Below are 24,810 nucleotides of genomic sequence, written 5' to 3'. Positions count from 1 at the left end.
CTCTCTACCAGTGTGTTAGTCTCTGCTGTGATGAGTTTTGCCTTATTTTTCTTAATTTATTTCTTCCAGTAATTACCTTTAAAACCTGCATGTTTAATAACCAGCTCTAGAATTTTGCCAGCATTGACCTTAAGCTCCTTGAAAGTAACTGAATATTCTTTCCATGTCTTCAATCCTGGGATTCATTCATTCTTTAATGAGGGTCCTGCACGTTCTTGTTAGGACGTTGTTTTTTCTAAAGGAAAAAGCATGCTGAAGAATAGGTGTTGAGTGCTGCCGTTCTGTCTCCTACCCCTGTTCCTGAGTTGGCTGCTGATATCTAGGACCCTTGCATTCCCAGGTTCCACCCAGAACATTACAGGGATTCTCCAGTCATTCCACTAACATGTGACGTGGCCAGTGAATCTGCTCCAGTTCCTGATGAGAATGAGCATCAAGAGTAAACATGGATTTAACACAATAACCTGTATCTGACTAATGTATTTAAAAACAGACACCAGAAGCGTGAGTTCCATTTCCTCTTTGAAGGAACCCTTCCTGACAAAGACTGATGCCTTTATTTTCTGAACATATATGCAATAACATAGGAATGAATGCAATATTCGGTGGAATGCATTTTTTTCCCCTTCCTGTTTGAAACACAAGTTGAAAAAGGCATTTGTCACAAGAGGACGTTCATTCCCAGGTCCTTGTGTATGTATTCATATTAGGAACGTGATGGACTGTGTGAAACCTTACAGTTTGGGGGATAAGGTCCAGTGGAACTCCACAGAGCCATGCATGCAGAAATGCTCTGGAAGACCCATTTAGACCAACCTTGAATACATACTTAGCCCTTTCATCCTTGCCAACTGCTCTTTTATGAAGCCCAGCCTTGCTGTTCTCAAAGAGCTTATTATTAAAATTGAGCTAAGCACAGCCCGGTATTCACCATCTGTTAGGAGCTGGATCACTGCTGGTGTGTTTACAAACTACCTTACACACTCTTTATCACCGGCACACATTTTAGGAATAATGTAGATACATCTTTTCCTGGTTATTTTCATTAGAACATATTGGGTGACAATATGGCATTCTCCTTGGTCAACATTTGGCATAGATGAATCAATAGGAAAAATATTTAAGTTGTGCTGCGTGGCTGATGTGTAGGTATCTTTACAATTTGTAAACAACAGCCAAACTGATTTACTCTTCTTGTACATGTCACAGCATTTCAGCAGTTGTGTCTGGCGTGTGGGTTCTAGGACCGTTTGGATCCATCCATATGATGTGTAGGCATTGAGCTTGATGAAAAGCCTACCCAACAACACTATAGATTTTGTAAATAAAATAAAAATATTCTGAATAGTAAAAACTTCCATTTTTCCAGAAATATGTTTAGGAAAAACAGTATTCCAATCAAGTGAATCTTCTGCTTAACCAGAAATTTCTATTTTATGTTTAGATTACCAATTGCCAAAGAAATGGGGTATGGTGAAATCAGTGTCCCCTAAAATTCTCTTGAATATCACTGACAACATGTTGAACAATCTGAGGACCTCCCCAAGCTTTAGGATCACCATTCTGAACATAAATTTAATTACCCATAATATTAGAAACAGGGGAGATGTGGATATTTGGTTGTATTTCCTTATTTTAGGATACAGGCTGGAAGTTTTTTCCCTTTGGTGAATTCCTCAAATCAGGCTTGGGACTTGACTGTAGAAGCTAAATTTGGCAAGAACAAAATCAGTTATTTGAATTGAAAATAGCATGAGAAAAATTAAGCTTCATTTTATGATACAGGTCATTTGGTCTATGACCAGAGCCCCCACAACAAAATGTGAGGGGCTGTCTTCTTTGATGGTCGCAAGTGCTTATGAAGGATAATGAGCACAAAGTTTTCCGAGGGCAGACACCAATATGTAAACAATTGTTGCTGTTTGATGCATTTATCCATGAGGAAGAGAAACATTATAATAGGAGATGCTTCTCCAGCTTTCTCCCAGTCGACATCATACAAGCCCTTTTAATCAACATTCTCAGGGAACAGCACCCAGTCTGATGATCTGCTCAAATACATGCCTTATAATGTATTTGAAAGACTAATACGTCTTTTGGAGTGTCCATTCTTTGAATTATCATAAGCCTTTTTGTTTCTTGGAATGGTAATACTTTAGAATCCTTTTCCCATCTTTGCTCTCATTTGGTTTTCATAACCAATGTGCAGTGCTGTGAGATAGTTAGCATTCCTATGCAATGATGGAAGAAAGAGAAAAACATCTAAGTTCAAGGCAGGCAGGAAAGAAGTGTTGCAGGATTCACTAGGTGATAAAAAGGATATTGTCCAGCAAGAGGTAAATAATGCATCATTCTCATTTTCTTAATGACCCATTTGGTCATTAAAATACATCATCTGTGTGCATTTTTAGTTAAACTGCATTTTTTGTTTTTCTTTACTTTTTTCAACATTTTAATGAACAGCTATTATGGGCACTATTTTCTTCACTGGAGTGGTCACCTGTGCTGCTCTGTTAGTAGGAGAGCTCTACTCACGCTCATTCCACCTGTGAATGCCAACATGGGAACTTCTCTCCTCCATTGTGTTGAGGTGCAGGGGTCCCCTTACAAATACATTTTTTTTTAAAGAGGCTTAATTCTCCCTTTTGAATAAAAGAGACTTCTCCCCATCCTTTTTCTTATTTACTTTAAGAAACTTGTAAGTTCTTTCTTTGGCTCCTTGAAATGTATCTAAAACTTTTTAGAAACTAAGAATGTCAGCTTTATGACCCAGGAATGTCTGTCTTAAGGACCTGGGAGCCATCTCTTTGAAATGTAAAAATCAAAAAAGACAGTACCCCTACTTCCTAGTTGATGTGGCAGGTGGAAGCCTGAATTCAGGGAGTGTCTGGTCTCCAGGTTATAAAACTACCTCCTATCGAAAAGATGTGGAAAATTTATTTTTCCTTTGCATAAAACCTGTTAACTAACATGGATGGGTCACCCCAGTTACCAGGTAAATTTATGATGAGCTATATGTAGTAAATGGTGCTGCTGGCTCTTCTTACTTGAGTACTAGTCATTGTTTATCTAGAGAACACATAGGTGGTGGGTTGTATCTGCCTGCCTATAGAAAAGGGTAAGATTCTTTCCTATCTTTGTAATTTCTTAGTGGATTGTCCGTGATGTGCATCACATTCTGCTTTAATGTTTATTCAATAATCAAATATTTTTCTACCACCATTCTGGAGAGGCTTTTGGAGTTGGGAGAAGAATTATTTTTGTCTTCAGTAGTCTCCATGCCCAGCGTGGAGTCCAGTGCAGGGCTTGAACTCACGACCCTGAGATCAAGACCTAAGCTGAGATCAAGAGTCTGATGCTTGACTGAGCCACCCAGGTGCCCAGATTTTGTTTTTAACGGTATATATGCAACAACTTAACATGTAACTTGGGACTCTGTGGGGCGACATCCTCAGCAGATGATCAAATGTGGTGGCAAGAGATCATTCAGGTCAGAGCCGGCACTCCTATTCTGATCAAAATGACTCTTGTGGCTGAGTAGGAGGTGAGTGAAAATGGCAGTACAGGGTAAGAAGTTCTCTGCAGCTCAGTCACTTCCCTGGACGTTTAAAAAATGTCCTTCATATTTGCTCTACTCCAACTGCTTGTCCAGGCATTTCCCAGACTCTCTTCCAGGAAAACTTCCTTGGATTGTTTTCCAGACTTCTGGGCTTTTGCATCTAAGACAAGCACCTACTCCACCCCGTGGCCAAATTAGCATTCTGCTTTCAGTCCCCAAAACATTGCCTTTTCTTCACAGTTGTTTTCACGTGGCTTTTCATAGAAGATGAATAGCCAGTTAAAACCCGGTCAGACTATTAGCAGCACAGGACTTTTTGAGGCTTTGCCTTGGAAAATCCAGTAGGACCGTGAAGGTGGTGAGGTGGTGGCAGTGATGGTACTGGGAACAGATAGGGTGGTTTCTACAAGTACAGATTAAATAATTAACAAAATTAAACAACATTGAAGTGTTCATGTTTCCAAAAAAGTGAGTTTTCTAATGCTTTTCCTGTGCCTTTAGATAATTGCTTCATGTTACCCGAATCTGCGTGGGCCTGCTTTGGAGCGGGATTTGTTTGCTTTGTAATCCACAGTCAAGAAACAGTTTTCCCTCTGGAATAGTACGTCTTGAATTCAAAGTGATCCTCAGAAATTTGGGCATCTCCTTGCCTTGATTCCCTATTACTCCTCTTTAAAATTATAGCTAAGCACTAAAAGGCTATAAATTATTTAAGCAATATTTATGTCACTTGGGTAAAGTTTCATTTTATTAAAAGTTTCTCAGTGCAACTTTTTATTTCTTTCTTTGGCTCCAGTGCTGATAATGCCTAACGGGCAGGAGGCTTTCCCCCGTTGGTGTCCACCTCTAGGCTGGCCTCTTCTGGATTTTGCTTTGGTGTTTTCTCAACCATAGAATGACACCTTCTTAAGATCTTTCCGTATCAGCATATAGCACTGGAGGGGATGGGTGATGGCCTTCAGTCATACTCTGTAGAATATTCACCTTGACTATCCGCTTGTAGGGCTTCTGTTTCTCCATGTGCTGTAACATCCACCAGTTTGCATTAACAGTTACTATAATTGACCGTTTTCTGAGCCCTTACTATGTATAGAATATTTCATGGGTCTTTTATATACATTTTTAAATTTCTGAAACCACATGCGATAGGTACTGTGTATATCTCTATTATCCAGAAAAGAAAACTGAGGATTAGTAAGTTAAGGTAAGTCGCCCATGGTCACATGGTAAAGCACCCTGTCTTGACTCCAGAGCTGGGCCTTTAACTATATTGCTGTACAGCTGTGAAACAGGTAGAGTTTGTATTTGGTTACTAATAGTAAATTGGTTCAAGATAGCAGTTAGGACACAGAAAGCTGGGTCGGTATTGCATGGTAATTAAGGCTATAGCTCCATTGTTTGAATGTCTTCTGTTGGTTATTACGATGGATAACATCGTGCTGTTATTAACAAATAAGGAAGCTAAAGATACTCCTTAAGTTTGGTAAGGGAACATTTCCAGCCCAGGCTGGGTTTTCTCACACAGCACTCTTGGTCTAGATTATTGTACTGGAAGGGGCCGTTTTGTTCTTTGGAGGCTGTTATCCACAGAACCATCCCAACTCACCGGGTTCATCCATGAACTCAAAAATCAGTAATCGGGGTAACAAAATGAATTCAGCTTATCTTAAAAAATGACCAAAATAATGAAGTATGTTAAAAATAAGTGAAATCCAGACATTCTGTCATTTCAGTTAACTCATTTGCCTACTATAAGTTTAGGTCTTCAGAACACATTCCAGAGGTAGTGTGTGGCCCTTTCAAATAATAACTTCAAATAATATTTAAATTCTCAGATTCAAATAATGTTGAGTAATAACCTTTAATGGGTTATTATCAGAATCTGACCGGAGGGATATCAGTCAAAATGAGAAGATGAAAGACAATTTGTACAGTCCATGAAAGCAAGAAATTGACTAACACTCGGGGCTTTTAAACCATCTATTAGCTCTATGAAAAATAACCCCTCTGTCTTGCCGGCCTGATATGATGACCACCCCTTAGCAAAATGCATGCTGGATTTGAAGTACAAAATCTTTTTAATGCCTTATAGGGCTTTTGCTGCATTTCATTTATAAACCTAAAACAGCAAGCATACTGGCCTGGAGAAAAGTTCATTTTTAGCAAAGCTGCCTTTTAATTCAGGTATAACATAGTGCCCCAAGACTCTTGTAAACTTTTCCTGGTAGATATTTTCAGATCTATTTATCATGGTCACAACATGAAGTAGTTTCTGATTTATGGGGTGAGCTTCAGACTTTTGGTATTTTCTCTCTTGGTCTCAATCCATCAGGAAGCAAGTCTGCATCACATTTAACACCAATATAGTGCTGTCGATAATGTCCCAGTACCCAGCGTGCATAACAAGGAGGGTCCTGGCAGAGATGGAGGGCCCAGAATGTGAGCTGGAAGTCTAAGCAGTCTAAACTGAATGATTGTTCAAATACATAGGAGTTTGTGTGTTGGTGGGGGGGTAGATAATGCATGCTACTGAATTAGAGAAGATATGTATAAATGGAGAATTATAGCAAAACTCCATGGATTTGGTACTTGAGCAGAAGGGTTTTGGTAGGTTTTGGTGAGAGAGGTTTCTCAGAGGTCTGGTCAACCAGACCATTGGCCTCAGTGTTATCAGATTCCTATTATCTGGCACAGAGCCTGCACATTAAAGGTGCTAATAATTATAGGTTGGATATAACTCCAAATCAAGTCATGTTAAGTTGCTTAGACTCCTAGATTCCTAACTTGCACCACAACATCATTTCACACCTGTGCTTGACTTGGATGATACCTCAAATTTGTCAGACTACCTTCCTAGTTTCTCGTTTTGGTAGAGGAGCCATTTTATGTCCAAATTCTCGTTGAAATCATCCTGGCTGACGAGAGACATGAAGCAAGTTCCATGTTTGTAACTGGATATAAATCTACTTTCTGAAGCCTAGCCAAATGCTTGTCGTGATATTGCATTGTCTCTCTGCACATGCTAGATACTAGTGATTCAGTGCGTTTGCTGACTGGTTTAGACAGATGTAATGAAAAAGCAGGACTGTCATGTAGATGATAGAGAGTTGGTGACATACACTAGCAAAAAAACATTTGTTGATTCAGCAAATATTTACTGAGCGCACATTACATGTCAGACACTGAGCTATATGCTGAAATCCATTCTTGGTGCTGGGAGCTCAGGGTCCATTTTAGTAACACCTACATTAAGAAGTCATCACAGCCCAGATTAGTGGAAGCTAAAATGTTAGAGAATACACAGCAAGCAAATGGGGTGGGGATTTGGGAAGAGATTCACAAAAGAAAACAAAACAAGACTCAAGGAATTGTTTACTTTTTATTATAAAACTTTATTGTGGAATACAACATAAAGTTGTGTAAAATAAAGATATACTGTATAATGGTTTATTACAATTTGAACGTTCACATAAAGCAGTGAACTATATGTGCTGAAAGACCATTTTTTTTCTAACCCACCCATTTAAGAAAGCAATTGAAATACTAAAAAAGAAAAAGATAAAAATGGATACTTTTGGAAAACCAGTAAAAATGAATTACCAGAAAAATGAAAGAAAAACAAAACAGATAAAAGCCTTTATATTGCTATGCCAATTTTTAAGTTGCATTGATTGATAGCAAGGAACTGAGCATTTTCCTTTTGTTTCTTGTTTTTGTTTTTTGAGGTATAATTGACTTATGACATTAGTTTTGGGCATGAAACATACAGATTCAAAATGTGTGTATATTGTGAAATGATTACCACAGTAAGTCTGGTTAACAGTTGTCACCATGCACAGTTCCAAAATTTTGTGTGTGCATGTAATGAGAACTTTTAAGATCTACTTTTAGCAACTTTCAGATAGATAATAGAGTATCAGTTATGGTCACCATGCTGTATACTACATCCCATGACTCAATAAACTGGAAGCTTGTACATTTTGACCCTCTTCAAAAGATCTAAAATTGCTTGGTCAGATAAAGTTTCTGAACATTTACTCTATTTCTCTACTTACCTCATGTGGACTCATGTATTAACGGTGGCAGTTAGAGATCAATTACTTAAAAAAAAAAAAAAAAAAAGAAAGAAACCATCTGGAACCCTAAATGGCAATGCTTGGAAATACACAGAGAAAGGATACAGTATCAAAGTAAGGCTCTGGATCACCGCCAAAGGCTAGCTCCCAGCAAGGTGTCCAAAGAGGTTAGGTGGAGGCTGCAATTGTCTTATAGTACACAGGGCCTTGCTGAACCTACTTTCTCTTTTGGACCATCAATGTGTGGATGGAATATTTTGGATCAGGCAGCCTCTTAAACCTGCTAGTCTTATGGGCACATTCATATGTATGTACGTGACCATCTCCAATGGGTGGTATTTCTCTATTATGGAGGAAGTTGAACGTCTTTTATTTATTGACCATTGAGGTAGAAGCTTCATCTATTCAAGTTTACTGTCTGTTTTTGTTGATTTTTATTTTTTTCTTACTGATTTATGGCAGTTATTTTTATATTTTGGATATAACTCTTCAGATATATGTGTTGCAAATATATTCTCCCATTGTGTGGATACTTTTTCACTCATTTAAAGGTACTTTTTGGTGAAGATAAATTCTTAATTAAAAATTCTAATTGAAGTATAGTTGACACACAATAGTAAGTTAGTTTTAGGTGTATTTTCATAATACAATTATATGTATTATGAAATGCTCACCACAGTAGGTGTATTACAATATTATTGACAGTATTTCTTATGCTGAACTTTTCTTAATGTAGTACATTGTGTCGGTAATTCCTTTTATAGTTAATAGATGGTTTTCCCTATTCAAGACATCGTTTGCCACCCTGACATCATGAAGGTATTCTCTTTATAATCTTATAGAAGCCACATTGTTTTACATTTCACATACAGATATGTTGTATGATGTGAGGGTTCGGGTCAAGTTTTATTTATTTTTTCATTTGGATGTTTAATTGACCCAGAACCATTTACTGAAAGACATTCTTTACCATTGGCCTAGAGTAGCATCTTTGTCATAAATCAATTGTTTGTTTAAGTGTGGGTCTCTTTCTGGGCTTTCTATTATACCCATTAATTTTCTACCTTTGTGCCCATATCACACTGTCTCAACTGCGGTAGTTTTACGGTAACTCTTGCTAACTGGCAGAGTCCTTCTTCTCTTGTTCTTCGGTAGTGTCTTGGCTATTCTTAACCCTTTATGTTGCTATGTAAATTTCAGAATTAGCTTGACAAATTTTATGTAAAAACCTTTTCAAAATTAAGTCCTAGAATATATCTCCATTTATTCAGGTTTTCATTAGTTTTACTTATTATTTTGTACTTACATGTACTTGCACACATTAATATATTTATTCCTGTATGTGTTTGCTGTTCTGTCTGTTCTAAAATTTCTCTTAGAAACACAAACAACATTTTTGTATTGATCTTGTATCCATAACCTTGTTAAACTCCATTATTAACAATAATTTATCTGTATATCTTTTGGATTTTTATATCCACAGTCATCAACTAAAGTAATGACAGATTTATTTACCTTACATATCAAAGTTTAGATCTCCCTATAAGCAGACACTGAGATAAGGATTCATTTTAAGTGTTTTGAGAGTTGATCCCAGGAAGCAGTGGTTATGGGAGTAAAAAAGTGAAAGAAGACATTTGATAAAGAATTCCGTATCAAGCAAGTCACCTTGAAGGCTTAATTACACTGGGGAATGCATGAATCATTTAGAAAACTTGCCTAAGAGTTATCACATCCAAGGGGTAAGCAAAGTAAAGTACTTTTTTAAGTCTTGTGCATCTCTGGTTGAGGGATCCTCCAAAGAATGAGTTAATTCCCGGGGCAGATCACTTCTACCCTGCCATGAGGGCAGGTGAAGTGATTCCAACAGTGTAAGAAAGTCCTCAGCAAAGGAATGAAGGTGCCTCATAGTTGGCTAGTGTGTATCAAAGTGGTAAAAGTGAAGTGGTCTCAACGAAGCGTCAGTAGTACTGACTACATTTTCTGATCTTTGTAGAATTTTTTTCATTCTCCTGCCTTAGTTTGCTAAGTTCTAGCCATATTAAAAAGAAGTGATAGTGGTCCTTGGATGGTTCTTGATCTCAAAGAGAAGGCTTTCACTGTTTTATCATTCACTAGGATGTTTGCTATAGAGTTATTATAAAAACCCTTTATCAAATTGAGAAAATTCTATTCATTAATTTGTTTTTAAAATAAAAAATGGGTGTTTAATTATATCAAACATTTTTCTGCATCTAATGAGATGATGGTATGATTTTTCTCATTTATTTTGTTAATGTGGTGACTTAGACTGATTAATTTTTAAATGCTTAACTAACCTCACATTCCTGGAATAAACCCACCTTGTTTGTTTTGGTTATTATTATATTGCAGAATTCATTTTGCTAATATTTAGTTTAGGAGTTTTGCATTTATATTACTGTATGAGATTGGCTGGTATTCTTGATTTACTTATCAAAATTTCCTGTGGAGGTTATGCTGACTTTCTTAAATGATTGGAAAACATTCTTCTTCTGTTCTCTTGAAAATTTTATATATAATTGGCATTTTTCTTTCCTTAAATGTTAGGGAGCATTTGTTGATAAAATGTATCTTGCTGGTAAAGAAAGATCCAAACTAAGATGCACAAGTTCACTCTATTTCTGAGAGTGAAGCAGCCAAAATCCTATCTATACTACACCAAAAGACATAAGCTATTTCTAAAAAAAGGTCATCGTTTATGTGGTATGTGTCAGGATGCCATTCTTATTTTGAGCTATTAATCTATCCTCTGTCTGTAACCTACACATACTCCAAGACTTAGAGAATATCATGTCTTGCAAAAACAATTCTTTAAAACTCCAGCCCACTCCTGTCTGCTTTGAACTTCTGTGCTGTTGATGGACAGTTTACCCAATGACTTTTTTCTGCCAGTGTGTGGGTGTGTGTGAGAGAGAGAGAGAGAGAGAGAGAGAGAGAAAGAGAAAATACCCTCCTTAGCTGTACGATAAATTCTACAAGGGCAAAAACCATGAATTATGAATATGTGAATATGTATATCTAAATATTCAAGTATGCATTTTATACGTATGAAATGGCAGTTGTATGTTTGGCTGCTACCACTACAAATTTCTACAAATTAGTTTTGGTGGCACAATTTGGTCAGGGCTAAGGTTTTACCTTAATGTCTGAATACCCCTCAAAGGATGAAGACCTCTATTCTCTTTTGTGGGGAGGGGCTGGGTCTTAAAAATGCCCATACTAAAGAATGGGAGGTGTTCAGTGTTCACAGCACACGCATTGCACCAGGGTAAGGCAGAATCATGCAGTGCAGATAAGAGTATTTCAAGTGGCACAAACAACATGCTAATCCATGGCAACCAGGCAGTCTGACCACAAGCTAATGCGAGAGAGGACTCATGCTGACCCAGCTTCTGTGAAACTCCCTCACTCTAGTGGCTCTTGGTCCAGCATATCTCCATTTCTGTGATGGACTAAATATTTGTGTCCCCTCAAAATTCACATTTTGAAGCACTGAGCCCAGTGTGGTAGTATTTGGAGGGGGGATGGCTTCTTTGGGAAGTAATTCGGTTTAGATGCAGTCATGAGGGTGGAATTCCCATGAGGGTTTAGTTCCCTTAGAAGAATAGGCGCCAGCAGCTCTCTGCCCCTTTCCAACATGTGAAGACACAGAAGGAAGGTGTCGGTCATCTACGTCCAGGAAAAAAGTCCTCACCAGGAACTGAATTGACTGGCACTTTGATCTTGGCATTCCAGGCCTTCAGATTGGGAGAAACCTGCGTCTGTTGTTTAATCCATGCAGTCTATGGTATGTTGTTGTAGCAGCCCAAGCTAAGAGATTTCTCAGTCCTCTGCTAGCCTCTGTCCTCACTTCAGTCTTGGTGTCCTTTTTATCTAGCAAATATGCATGTGAAGCTTTTCCTCTCACAGGAAGCCCAGAAGCTTTTTAAAGTACAGATATTTCTGGCTCTTGTTTATAGTTGATAGTAGGTGATTCATGTCTGAGAGTTTGGTTTGGTGTATGAAAGATGACTTCCAGAAAGACCAAAGGAGGGATATGGAAGGCATGGGGAACACTTAGAAATGTTAATCCACCCCACGTATTTATCTGCCATCATACTTAGCGCTTGTTTATTGATGTACTTTGGATGCGCTCCTGGGCTCCAGTGGTGAATGAGCATAGGCACAGATGCAAGCCAATGAAGAAGTTAACAGCCTGTTTAAGGCCCTTGTCCCCTGCCCCTACTCTACATTGCCTCTAGTAAGTTTTATTTTGTTAATAAAGTTGTAATTGGATCATTTAATTCTATCCAAGAGCTTCTGGGAAAGTTTTCAGGAAAAAAAAAAAAAAAAAGACATATCCCCCCCCCCCAAATTAAAATAAATGAGCTTCACTTTTGGCAGTAGTGGATTAGATAACTTCTACCAGTGCTGTTTAAGAGGACAAGTAGAACAGCTAAAGACTTTGAAAATTCGAAACATCTACTTGAAGGTATTGAAGAGCTAGCCAGACAGTAAAGAATTATCAAGCCAAAATGCGGAACCTTCTATATGGCACAGCTTTTCCCCTGACAGTGGCTGAAGGTTGAGCAAAGCAAAGCAAAGGCAAACGAAGTAGAAGTAAACAAATAATTAAGATAACCTAATCGATGAACGAGAACAAACTATGAAATAGTGAGGGTCAGTAGGGCCAAATATGGTTCTTTGGAAAGACCAATAAATTTGATAAACCCCGGGTGACACTGAAGAAGAAAAAAAGGTGGGACAGAAAGAGCAAATGTGTGTGTAGAAACAGTTTTTATTAAAAAATATAATAAAAGGTTTTTATGAATTTAAGTCAGTAATTTAAACATTTTAATAAAATGAAAAAAATTTAAAGGACAACTTAACAAAACTGATGTGAGGAGAAATAAAAATATGAGCATTCATATCACTATTAAAGAAATTGAATCTGTAATTTTAAATATTTCCATAGAAAACAATTAAATGTCATAGGCTAAAATGTCCATCAATAGCACAGAAGTTAAAAGCATACAGATGTGGAAATGTTTTTGCAAGACGTGAGATTCTTTAGATCTTGGAGCATGAGTGAGTTATAAATAGATGGGAGATAGAACATTAATAATAGAACAAGACAGATCGGCATTTTGACGTGTACCCAATGAACAAGGACCTTTTATTCAGAAATAGCTTTTGTCTTTTGGTTTACTATAGATATGACTTACACTGCTTTGCTACTAGAAATAGGGTGAACTTGTGCATCCCATTTTAGTTCTTTCACCATATTCTTATTCAGAGTTATTTTGGGTCTAAAGCATGACAGATCTTGAGATTGGAGATTTGGAAGAAGCACGATGCTAGAATCACATACCTTTTGCATAGAACATTAGACTACAAAGACCAAATACCTGTTGTCGGGTGAATTGTCTTGTTGATTTCTCAGTGAGTCATTTGTAGTATTGGTCACACTTCATAGATGGGGATTTTCATGAATGGCTATGGCTTCAGGAGCTTAGACTTTTATCCTGGGTCAGGAAAGGCAAAACAGTGGCAAAATTAAATCCATTCCCTTCTCCCAGCTTAACTAGTCCTCTCTCTCACTCAGACTATAGACTGCCTCAGGGGTCTTTCTCACCCAAGATGATTGAGGCATTCCCTACAAATCCATTAGAGCTGTCACACAAGTTTAAAACCTATTTAAAAAATCTGTAATTGTGGGGGCTTCAAACAGCAGAAAGAGGAGACTGTGTGATAATAGTAGCAAGAACATACATGTTTAGGCTTTTCACGAGCAGGGAAAACAGGGCATTAAGACCCAGGCGATTAAGTTTTTTCTTCATGAATTTAGCTCAATGCTAATAATTTAGAGTGAGGTTTGTCAAAGATATTAGTATCTAAGAGGAATTGAAAGAGTAGAGTTTGACTGACAAGGTCTCTCACAACAAAGGTGTCTTGAAGTCGTGGCTTCCTGACTGGCTGATTCAGCAGCTAAACCCCATCAGATCTCTCTTTCCTGTTTCGTTTCTTTTCTTTCTTTTCTTTTCTTTCTTTCCAAGTTCCGTTGACTTTCCCTTCATGGTTCATGGTTGGAGAATGGTTGATCCGAGCATCATCTCTTCCTACAATAATTTTCAATACAGGTGGAAAGGGGAGTTAGAGAAGATTCATTTTACTTTGTATTTATCAGGGAGGAATATATTTCCAAGAGATCTTCAACAGAATTCTCTTAGATCTTTATTATTTTTCTTGAGTATAGTTCACACACAATGCTAGATTAGTTTCAAGTGTACAACACAGTGATTCAACTTCTCTATATGTTACACTATGCTCATTACAAGTATAGCTACCATCTGTCACCATATAACACCATTACAATAATATTATATTCCTATGCTGTGTCTTTTATTCCCATAACTTATTCTATAACTGGAAGCCTGTATCTCTCACTGCCCTTTACCCATGCTACCCATTACCTATCCCTTCCCTTTAGCAACCATCAGTTTGTTCTCTGTATTTGTAGGTCTGATTCTGCTTGTTGTTGATTTTTTTTTTTTTTTTGGTTCCACGTAAGAGTGAAGTCATATGATATTTGTCTTTCTCAGTCTGACTTATTTCATTTAGAATAATACTCTCTAGGTCTACCCAAGTTGTTGCAAAAGGCACAGTCTCATTCTTTTTTATGGCTGTGTAATATCCTGTGTGTGTGTGTGTGTGTGTGTGTGTATGTATGTATGCATTACATCTCCTTTATCCAACTATGGATAGACACTTGCATTGCTTCTGTGTCTTGGCTATTGCAAATACTGCTGCAATAAACATAGGGGTGTGTATATCTTAAGAAATTAGTGTTTTCATTTTCTTTGGGTAAATGAAATTCCCAGATTTGGAATTATGGGATCATATGATAATTCTGTTTTTAACTTTTTGAGAAGCTTTCATATTGTTTTACACAGTGGCTGTACCAATTTATATTCCTACTAACATGGCACAAAGGTTCCTTTTTCTCCACATCCTTGTCAACACTTGTTATTTCTTAACTTTTTGATTTTAGCTGTCCTGACAGGTGTAAGGTGGTATCTCATCTCATTGTGATTTTTACTTGCATTTCCCTGATGATGAGTGACGTTGAGCATCTTTTCATGTGTCTGGTGACTATATGTATATCATCTTGGGAAAAATACCTATTCAGGTTCTGACCATTTTTTTAATTGGATTGTTGTGTTTTTGTTCTTGTTTTGGTATTCAGCTGTAAAAGTTATAAATTTTGGTTATTAACCCCTTATCAGATATATCATTTGCAGAGGTCTTCTACCATTCAGTAGGTTGCCATTTTGTTTTGCTGATGGTTTCCTTCACTGTGCAAAAGATTTTTTCTGAGGTAGTCCCAATAGTTTATTTTTTGCTGTTTCCCTTGCCTCAGGATAAATGTCTAGAAAAGTGTTGGTGTGGCCAGTCTCAAGGAAATTACTGCCTATGTTCTTTTCTGAGATTTTGATGGTTTCAGGTCTCACAGTTAGGCCTTGAATCCATTTTGAGTTTATATTTTTGTGTATGGTGTTATAAAGTGATCCTGTTCCTTTTTTACATGTAGCTGTCCAGTTTTATGAGCACCATTTATATTAAAGATATTTTTTCTATATTCCTGCCTCCTTTGTCATAGCATGGATATAAGTGGGAATTTCTTTCTTGGCTCTATATTCTACTGATCTGCGTTTCTATTTGGTGCCATTATCCTACTGTTTTGATTACCACAGTGTTTTAGTATATCTTGAAATCTGTAATTGTGATACCTCTAGCTTTGTTCTTAAGTTTGGTTTGACTATTTGGGGTCTTTTATGATTCCATACGAATTTTAGTATTTGTTCTAGTTCTGTGAATAATACTGTTAGTATTTTAATAGGGATTGCCTTGACTCTGTAGGTTGCTTTGGGTAATATGGACATTTTAACAATATTCTTCCAATCCATGAGCATGGGATATCTTTCCATTTGTTTTGTGTCATCTTTAATTTCTTTCATCATTGTTTTGTAGTTTTCAGAGTGCAGGTCTTTCACCTCCTTGGTAAAGTTTATTTCTTGGTATTTTAGGTGCAATTGTCAATGGAATTGTCTTCTCTTTCTGCTACTTTGTTATTATTGTATATAAATGCTACTGATTTCTGGGTATTTTAACAACTTTAATGAATTCATTTATTAGGTACAGTAGTTTCTGGTGGTGTCTATAGAACTTTCCATGTATAGTATCACGTTATCTGCAAATAGTAACAGTTTAATTCTTTCTTACCAATATGGATGCTGCTTATTTATTTTTCTTGTTTGATTGCTATAGCCGGGATTGCCAGTCCTATGTTGAATAAAAGTGGTGAGAGTGAGCATTCTCCTTTTATTGCTGATCTGAGAGGGAAAGCTCTCAATTTTTTGTAATTGAGTATGATGTTAACTGCGGGTTTTTCCATATATGGCCTTTATTATGCTTATTTGTTGTCTCTAAACTCACTTTGTTGAGATCTTTAATCATGAACAGATGTTGAATTTTTCAATGCTTTTTCTCATCTATTGAGATGATCATATGATTTTTGTCCTTCATTTTGTTGACATGGTATATGATGTTGATTGATTTGTGAATATTGAACCCATCCTTCCATCCCTGGAATAAATCTCACTTGTTTGTGGTGAATGATCCTTTTAGTATATTGAATGTGATTTGCTAATATTTTGTTGAGAGTTTTTGCATCTATATTTATCCAAGGGTAGTAGTCTTTTGTTTTGTTTTTGTGGTGTCTTTGGCTTTGGTACCTGGATAATGTTGGCCTGGTAGAATAGGTAATAACCGTCCTTAAATGTTGGGTGGAATTCACCTGTGAATCTTTCTGGTCCTGGATTGATTTATTTATTTTCTTTCTTTTCTTTCTTTCTTTTTCTTTTCTTTTTTTCTTTCTTTTCTTTGTTTCTTTTTTTTTCCTTCCTTCCTTCCTTCCTTCCTTCCTTCCTTCCTTCCTTCCTTCCTTCCTTCCTTCATTATTGATGCAGTTTTGGTACTAGTAGTTGCTCTGTTTAGATATCCTATTTTTTCCTGATTCAGTTTTGGTAGATTTTATGTTTCTAGGAATTTATCTGTGTCTTCTAGGTTGTCCAATTAGTTGGTATATAATTTTTCATAGTATTCTCTTAACAATCCTTTTTATTTCTGTGATGTCAGTTGTTACTTCTCTTTCATTTCTGATTTTATTTATTTGGGTTCTTTCTCTTTTATTTCTTAATGAGTCTGGCTAAACATTTCTCAGTTTTGTTTATCTTTTCAAAGAACCAGTTCTTTGTTTTACTGATTTTTTTTTTCCTATGGTTTTTATAGTTTGTCCTTTATTTCTGCTCTCTTTCTACTCACTTTGGGTTTTTTTTCTTTTTTTAGTTCCTTTAGGTGTAAGGTTAGATTTTTTGAGCTTTTGTAGTTTCTTGAGGTAGGCCTGTTTCACTATAAATTTCCTATTAGAACTACTTTTGTTCTGTCCCAAACACTTTGGACCATTGTATTTTTATTTTCGTTGTCTCTATATTTGTGTGTGTGTGTGTGTGTGTGTTTTGTGGGGTTTTTTTTTTTTTTTTTTTTTTGATCTTTGATTTTTTTCCTTGACCCACTGATTATTTAGTAGCATGTCCTTTAACCTCCACATGTGTGTGTCTTTCTTGGGGTTTTTTTCTTGGGATTGATTTCGAGTTTCATACCATCATGGTCAGAAAAGATGCATGTTATGATTTCAGTCTTAAATTTATTAAAACTTCTTTTCTGGCCTAATATGTGATCTGTTCTGGAGAATGTTCCATGTGCACTTGAAAAGAATGTGTACTCTGTTGTTTTTGGATAGAATGTTTAGTATATATGTTATGTCCATCTGGTCTAATGGGTCATTCAGACACATTGTTTCCTTATTGATTATCTGCGGGGATGACTAATTCATTGGTGTAAATGAAGTGTTAAAAGGCCTCTACTATTATTGTACTACCACCAATTTTGCCCTTTATGTCTGTTAATATTTGCTTTATGTATTTAGATGCTTCAGTGTTGGGTGCATAGATATTTACAATTTTTATATGCTTTTGTTAGATTTATGTACTGTCTTTGTCTCTTGTTATAGTCTTTGTTTTAAAGCCTGTTTTAAGTATCTGATAAATGTATTGCTACCCTGCCTTTTTTTTTTTTTTCCCCACTTTCATTTGCATTGTAAATGTTTTTCCATCCTTCCACTTTTAGTTTGTAAGTGCCTTTACATGAGGTGAGTCTCTTGTAGGCAGTATATAGATGGTCTTGTTTTTTTAATCCTTTCTGCCACCTTATGTCTTTTGGCATTTAGTCCATTACCTTCAAAGTAATTATTAGGGTATTTACTTATTGTCATTTTGTTAAGTGTTTTCTGGTTATTTTATTTTTGTAGTTCTTCTCAGTTCCTTCTTCTCTTGCTCTTGTTGTACTTGATGAGTTTCTCTAGTGTTTGGCTTTCATGCTCGCTCTCTCTTTTTGTGTGTGTGTGTGTATATCTGTTACAGGTTTTGGGCTTGTGGTTATCATGAGGTTCATACCTAACATCCTAAGTATATAGCATTCTATATCAAGTTGGTTGTCATTGGAGTTCAAACACATTCTAAAATAATTGTTTTTTTACTCTGTCCTCCACATTTTATGCATATGCTATCATATTTTATTTTAATTTGGAATTTTCTTATGTTTAATTATGGCCTCTTCTTTTCCACTTAAAGTAGTCCTTTTAACATTTCTTATGAAGCTGATTTAGTGATAATGAACTCCTTTAACTAGTTTGTCTTGGAAACTTTTTCTGTCCTTCAATTTTTAATGAGAACCTTGCCAGGTAGCATATTCTCAGTGTTGTTGTTTTTTTTTTTTTTTTTTTCTTCTTCTTCTTCTTTCAGCACTTTGAATATATCATGCCACTGCCTTCTGGACAGTAAAGTTTCTGCTGAAAAATCCATTGGTAGCCTTATAGGGTTTTTGTTATATGCAAGTTTTTACTTCTCTCTTGCCTTTAAAATTCTCTGTCTTAACCTTTGACATTTTAATTATGTGTCATGGTGTGGACCTTTTTGGGTTCATCTTATTTATAACTCTCTGTGCTTTAAACTGGATAACAGGATGTCTGTTTCTTTCCCTAGATCAGGGAAATTTTCAGCTACTATTTCTTCAACTAAGTTTTCTGTCCCTTCCTTCTCTGATCTTACTGGATTACATGCCCTTACCTGACTGCCAAGCTTGGAGACTGCCTGCCAGTATATTAGTAGGTTAAGGGCATTTCCAACAAGGAAAGAAGTCAAGGGGAATTGCAACCAAAAAGTAACTGCCATATTTACCAAGATGAAGACAATGTATTTTAATATTCCTCAGGGCATTATTTTGGAGGTATCCTATCACAGTCATGAAGAAGTAGAGAAAGAAAATAGTTCTAATATTAATGACAATACCAATCGTAATTCTAATTGTTCCCAGTTATTAGCACCTACTGAGTATTAGTGACTATACTACTTAATATTCTTTATATGGATTATTTCCTTTAATCCTTACCTCATGAGACAGCAAATATAATTCATCTCAGCTTATACATGAGAGGACTGAGGCTCAGAGAGGTTGGAGTAATTTGTTTTCACATGGAAAGGGAGAAACTCACATTCAAACTCAGGCAGTCAGTTTTCAGATTATGAATGCTTATTGATTTACCATCCTACCTTGCTGGGAAATAATTGCATTCTTCCAAGAAATCAGCGGTTCTCTTTTCTCTGAAAGGATTGGAGCATTCAGAAAGGGTATTGGGCTCAAGAGCTTGAAGAGCTGCTATGTTTCCACAAGCTGTGTCTGAGCTTCTCTATTCCCCAGTGCAAGAAACTAGCAGAGAGATCAGAAATAATCTATGTGCAAATCAACTGCTGTGATGTGAGGATCTTTGAAAAATCTAAGTTCTTCAAGGGTATGAATTGTCTGTCTTGTTCAAAGTAGTATTATCACTGCCTAGCAGATCACCTGTTAGGCTTCTAACAGATATTTATCATTTGTTACCAGTGTTATCACTTCTGCTGACCTCTTATTGCATGCAATGAAAGATGCAAGTGTTTGATTTAAACCTTTCTGCTGTGTATTTAAAAATTGCTAACGATTCTCAAAAATATTGTCAGAAACACAGTAAGCCAGCTGTATGTATGCATTAGCAAACCATAAGTGAGTCCTAACTATAGGAAACAAACTGAGGGTTGCTGGAGGGGAGGTGAAGGGATGAGGTAATTGAATGGTGAGCATTAAGGAGGGCGCTTGATGTAATGAGCACTGGGTGTTATACGAAACGAATGAATCACTAAGTCCTACACCTGAAACTAATAATATACTACATATTAACTAAGTTGAATTTAAATTAAAAATCTTTAAAAAATTAGTAAATTGGGTCTCTTTGTTTTTTAGATAGTTGAGACTTGATGAGGATATTAGGTAAGGTGGTTATGGGATGGAAGTAGAGAAATGTGAAGGTGTTCATACATTGGGTATTATGCAGCAAGACTGAATGTGGATAGAGCCTAAATAGGGTGGCATGGGCACACTGAAGCCTCGGGTTAGGAGGGATAGGTGTCTTCAAGAGAAGAGGGAACAGTTATTGTCGTGTTATTTCTACCTGAACCATTAAGATACTAAAACTCATTAAGATGTAGTGGGAAGGGGGCGCCTGCGTGGCACAGCGGTTAAGCGTCTGCCTTTGGCTCAGGGCGTGATCCCAGCGTTGTGGGATCGAGCCCCACATCAGGCTCCTCCGCTATGAGCTTGCTTCTTCCTCTCCCACTCCCCCTGCTTGTGTTCCCTCTCTCTCTGGCTGTCTCTATCTCTGTCGAATAAATAAATAAAAAATCTTAAAAAAAAAAAAAAAAAAGATGTAGTGGGAAGAATTTCAGATAAAAGTAAAAGACCCTTAATTTTAGATGTAATTTCACCAGTGATGTTGTAAGTGACTTTGGTAACTTTTTTACTGAACTGGAATTTAAATCCCTCTTTCAGCTATATAAGAAGCTTTAACTTACAGCTTTAATAGTTCATGATCCTGTGAGAAAATGATCAAGCTTGCCACTTCTCCATAAGCGGAGATGTCCAATGTGTGGCGGATAAACACCACCATTCCCAGCCCTACTTTTACTGAAGACATTTCTAATCAAGAAGTATACTCCGTCCCATTAAATCAGGGTATGGCTTCTGGAATCATCAACACAGCATACCAGCAAACTTTTACTCTTCAATTTAAATTGGCATGTAGGTCATAACACCACTGTTATACCAGTTTCATAGCTGATAAAACGTTTTTGAATGCTGATATTAGCATTTAGTATTTTTAGTGCTATTTCCTATTACTGCTGTAACCTATAGTCACAAGTGTAGTGGCTTGTAACAACATGGACATATTACTTTATATTTCTGGAGGTCAGAAGTCCTAAAATCAAGGTACCAGCAGGGTTGTGTTCTTTTTGAAGGGGGGAATGATTTCATCTTCAAGCATCTAGAGGCTACCTGAACTCATTGGTAGTGGCCTCTTCCTCCATGTTCAAGACTAGCAGTATAACATTTTCAAATCTGACTTATTTTATCATCACATCTACTCTTCTGATTCTACCTCCTTATTTTAACGACCCTCATCATTATACTGAGCCCACTGACATAATCCAGGATGATCAGCTCATCTCATGATCCTTGATTGCATTGGCAAAGTCCCCTTTTTTGTATGAGGTAGCATAGTCACAGGTCCTAAAAATTATAACGTGGATCTCTTTGGGAGGGTATTATGGTTCCTACCACAGGTGCTTAATGTTTTGCCAAAGCACCTCCTTTATATGTTCTTTATTTCTTACCATATATTCTTTTAAATATCTTCAATAATAGAAATATAGGTCCTGTTACCAGTCAAATGTCTTTTATCAACAGGTTTGATAATCAAGCTGAGCAAAACTATTTTGGATCAAAAATAAGATTTACCTACAAAATAATGAGGCAGATTTTCTTTTGGAGCTACTAATCTGATTCTGAAAGCATTTCATAAGGAGGTGACCCAGAAATGTAGGAAAGAGCAGTGCTGTGATAAGTGTACGGTTTGCCAAACTGAATGTTCGGAGTGGTATATTGATGTAGATGTGTCTGTTACCACTCCAAGGGGGGTAATGCATGTGTTTGGGGAAGTTGTACTGCTATTCACTGTAGCACTTAGCATAGGGCCTGACTCATGCACACATACCAAATAATGGTGTAGACACCCAGTATATGTAGAAGTGAGTTGACAGATCTAAAATTTTTCAAAAAAAGAAACTATTTTAAGGAGCCTCCCAAAGTCTTAGCGAAGGCCATGATATCAATATAGAAGCATATGAATTCTATCTGAAATATTTCCGAAGTACCTTGTCATCTTAAAAAAAGAAAACAGGGATTGCCTCACTTCTGTTGTCTGTTTTGCTGTTTTAATGAGAGTTAACAGTATGAAAAATAGCATCCTTTGAAAGGGGGAATAATGAGTGCCATCCTTGGTGATTTTAATCACTTCTTAGCTGCTTTCCTGAGAGCCCCATCTGCCCTTCTAGTCCATCTGCTAGTTGTTAACACTTAGTCAGTCACTTGACAAATGCAAAATCTGAACTGAGAAGGGGGTGGGGGGTGTGAGATTATGGTTTCTGATGATTAGATGTTGTGATTGACACACACACACACACACACACACACCCACACACACACACCCTAAGATGCTTCTGTTCAGGCTTAGCTTGAGTGGGACCTAGAGCCAATTTGGTCCAGAAAGATAATGTCAGAATAGCTAAGGGAAAACATACTGAGGCAGGTGTTCATGGTTTTTCCAAGCATTCATTTCTTCAAGAATCAACTTTGCTTTGTCATAGAAACTGATGATCAAATTACTTAATTCTTTAATCACCAATACAATAAAAAGACAAAATCTCCAGTTTCCCATTGGAGGAAAACAAGGCTGTTTATTTGTTCAAAATCTTTATTCAAAATGAGACTCCATCAACATTCAGAAGAAATTATTTAATAGATGGCTTAAATGTACTTAGAAAAGGAAAGACAGAAGTGACAGACTCTAGAGTCTTGTATTCAAAAGGGGGCGCAGTAACAGTTCACGTGGGTGTTTCTTATATTAGAGCCAAGAAAACCAAAATACAGCAAGGTCAATGGATTACTGAGGGGCATTTGTAATGCTTATCAAACACTGTTTACACAGTAGCTTTTGGGCTGGTAGAGAACATCCTTTCAAGTTACCTTCAAACTTTCTTGCAGTCCATGCTTCTGAGCTCTGAGAACTCAACATAGGTCTCCTCTGATACCCCTCTCCACCAGACAGATTTTCACTCCAGTTTGAGAATTTAAGTAATGAGATGCCTATCAACTTCTGTTAGAACATAATCAGTGACAAGATAGTCTCTTGGTTGGGATGGAGAGGGGGGAGGTGTGGGTGCACAGCACATTTTGCTGGATGATTTTAATTTTCATAAGTCATTTAGAGTAAACTTTTTTAAAAAAGAATTTGAGAGAGTGTGCATGAGCGGACGAGTAGGGGAAGGGGCAGAGGGAGAAGCAGACTCCCAGCTGAGCAGGGAACCCGATGTAGGACTCTATCCCAGGACTCTGGGATCATGACCTGAGCTGAAGGCAGAGAGTTAACTGACTGAACCACCCAGGTGCCCCAAACTTTTTTTTTTTTTTTTTTCATTTAAATCCAAACCAATACTTTTTTTTTTTTTTTTTTTTCATCTGGAGATACACAGAATACATTTCATTTCCTTTCTAAGTGGTTGTCTTTGAAATATAAGGACAGGTTAGAATTCATTAGAAGAAAATCCCTACTTTCATATCCACATTTTTAACATTTCTCGAATGGGGAAAAATAATTCCAATACAACATCTTCTTCCCCTTTGAGAGTTGACTAGAAAAAGATTAGGAGACCAACAGCAACAAGTCTCCATGCAAGTTCAAGATGCAAACACAGAAATAAAAAGTTGTTAATGTGGAAAATATTTATAGATATTTCTTTAATTTGAGCCAAGGTTATGATGTGATGTTAAATAACAGACTTGATTACTTGTGATAAAATGTCAAGGTGAAGCAAATTAGCTGTTCCACTGAAACATGCGTTGATGGGATGACATTTAGAGTACTGTGCTTTGATTGGACTGGCCACAATAAGGAGAAAAAAAATGATAAATAGCTAAGAAGCCAAAAGAATGACTGGGGTATTTAGAAACCATGTTACATGAAGAATAATAGAATTAGAATATTTGACAAGAAAGAAAAAATTTTCAGGGAGACATGGTAACTTCAAGTAACTGTAGTACTGTCAGAATGAATTGGACTTAGTTTATGTCACTTCAAAAAACAAAACTAAGTCCCTCAGTTGAAAGGTGCTGGAAAGCAGAATTTGTCTTAGTATAAACAAGAAAGAACTTAAGAAGTAAATCTGCCATCAGTAGAATGTTGAAGTGCTTCCACTAAAGGCTGGAATGCCTGACATAACAGGGCAGGTGAGAAGATGTCTTTTGAGGAAAGATGTCCTTTAAGTTTCACCTAACTTACATGCTAAAATAAGGAGCTGCCAAGGATCTACTATGTAAAATGCACTGATAGATTGCGTGGGTTTTCTTTTTTCTCTTTTAAAGATTTTATTTGAGAGAGAGAGAGAAAGATAAAAAGTACAAGCAGGGGAGAGGCAGAGGGAGGAGGAGAGGCAATCTCCTCGCTGAGCAGTAAGCCTGACACAGGGCTCGATCCCAGGACCCCAAGATCATGACCTGAGTCGAAGGCAAATGCTTAACCTACTGAGCCACCCAGGCACCCTAGATTGCCTAGGTTTTCTGAAAGGTGTGTACAACAAAGTTTCTTTCCTAAAAATAATTATACCGTAGTTCAGAAGTCAAAATATAAAAACACAAACATCTGTATTATAAGCCTTTTGGAGAATGCCTGATATCCAGTTAGGAGGATGGGATAATCGCAAAGGGGAGGAAGAGTCCAAAAAATAAAAGCTCATGGGAAAGACATGAGGGGAAAAATGAATGGTAAGAGAAATGGGAACTATGAAGGCAGAAAAAGGGGGGAAGTGTGAATACACGTGCTATGATCGGAGATAAGTTTGTCCAGGATATCGT

This window comes from Ursus arctos, unplaced genomic scaffold (genome assembly GCF_023065955.2).
Source record: "Ursus arctos isolate Adak ecotype North America unplaced genomic scaffold, UrsArc2.0 scaffold_17, whole genome shotgun sequence".
Classification (NCBI taxonomy): domain Eukaryota; kingdom Metazoa; phylum Chordata; class Mammalia; order Carnivora; family Ursidae; genus Ursus; species Ursus arctos.
Note: the sequence above shows the minus strand (reverse complement) of the source record.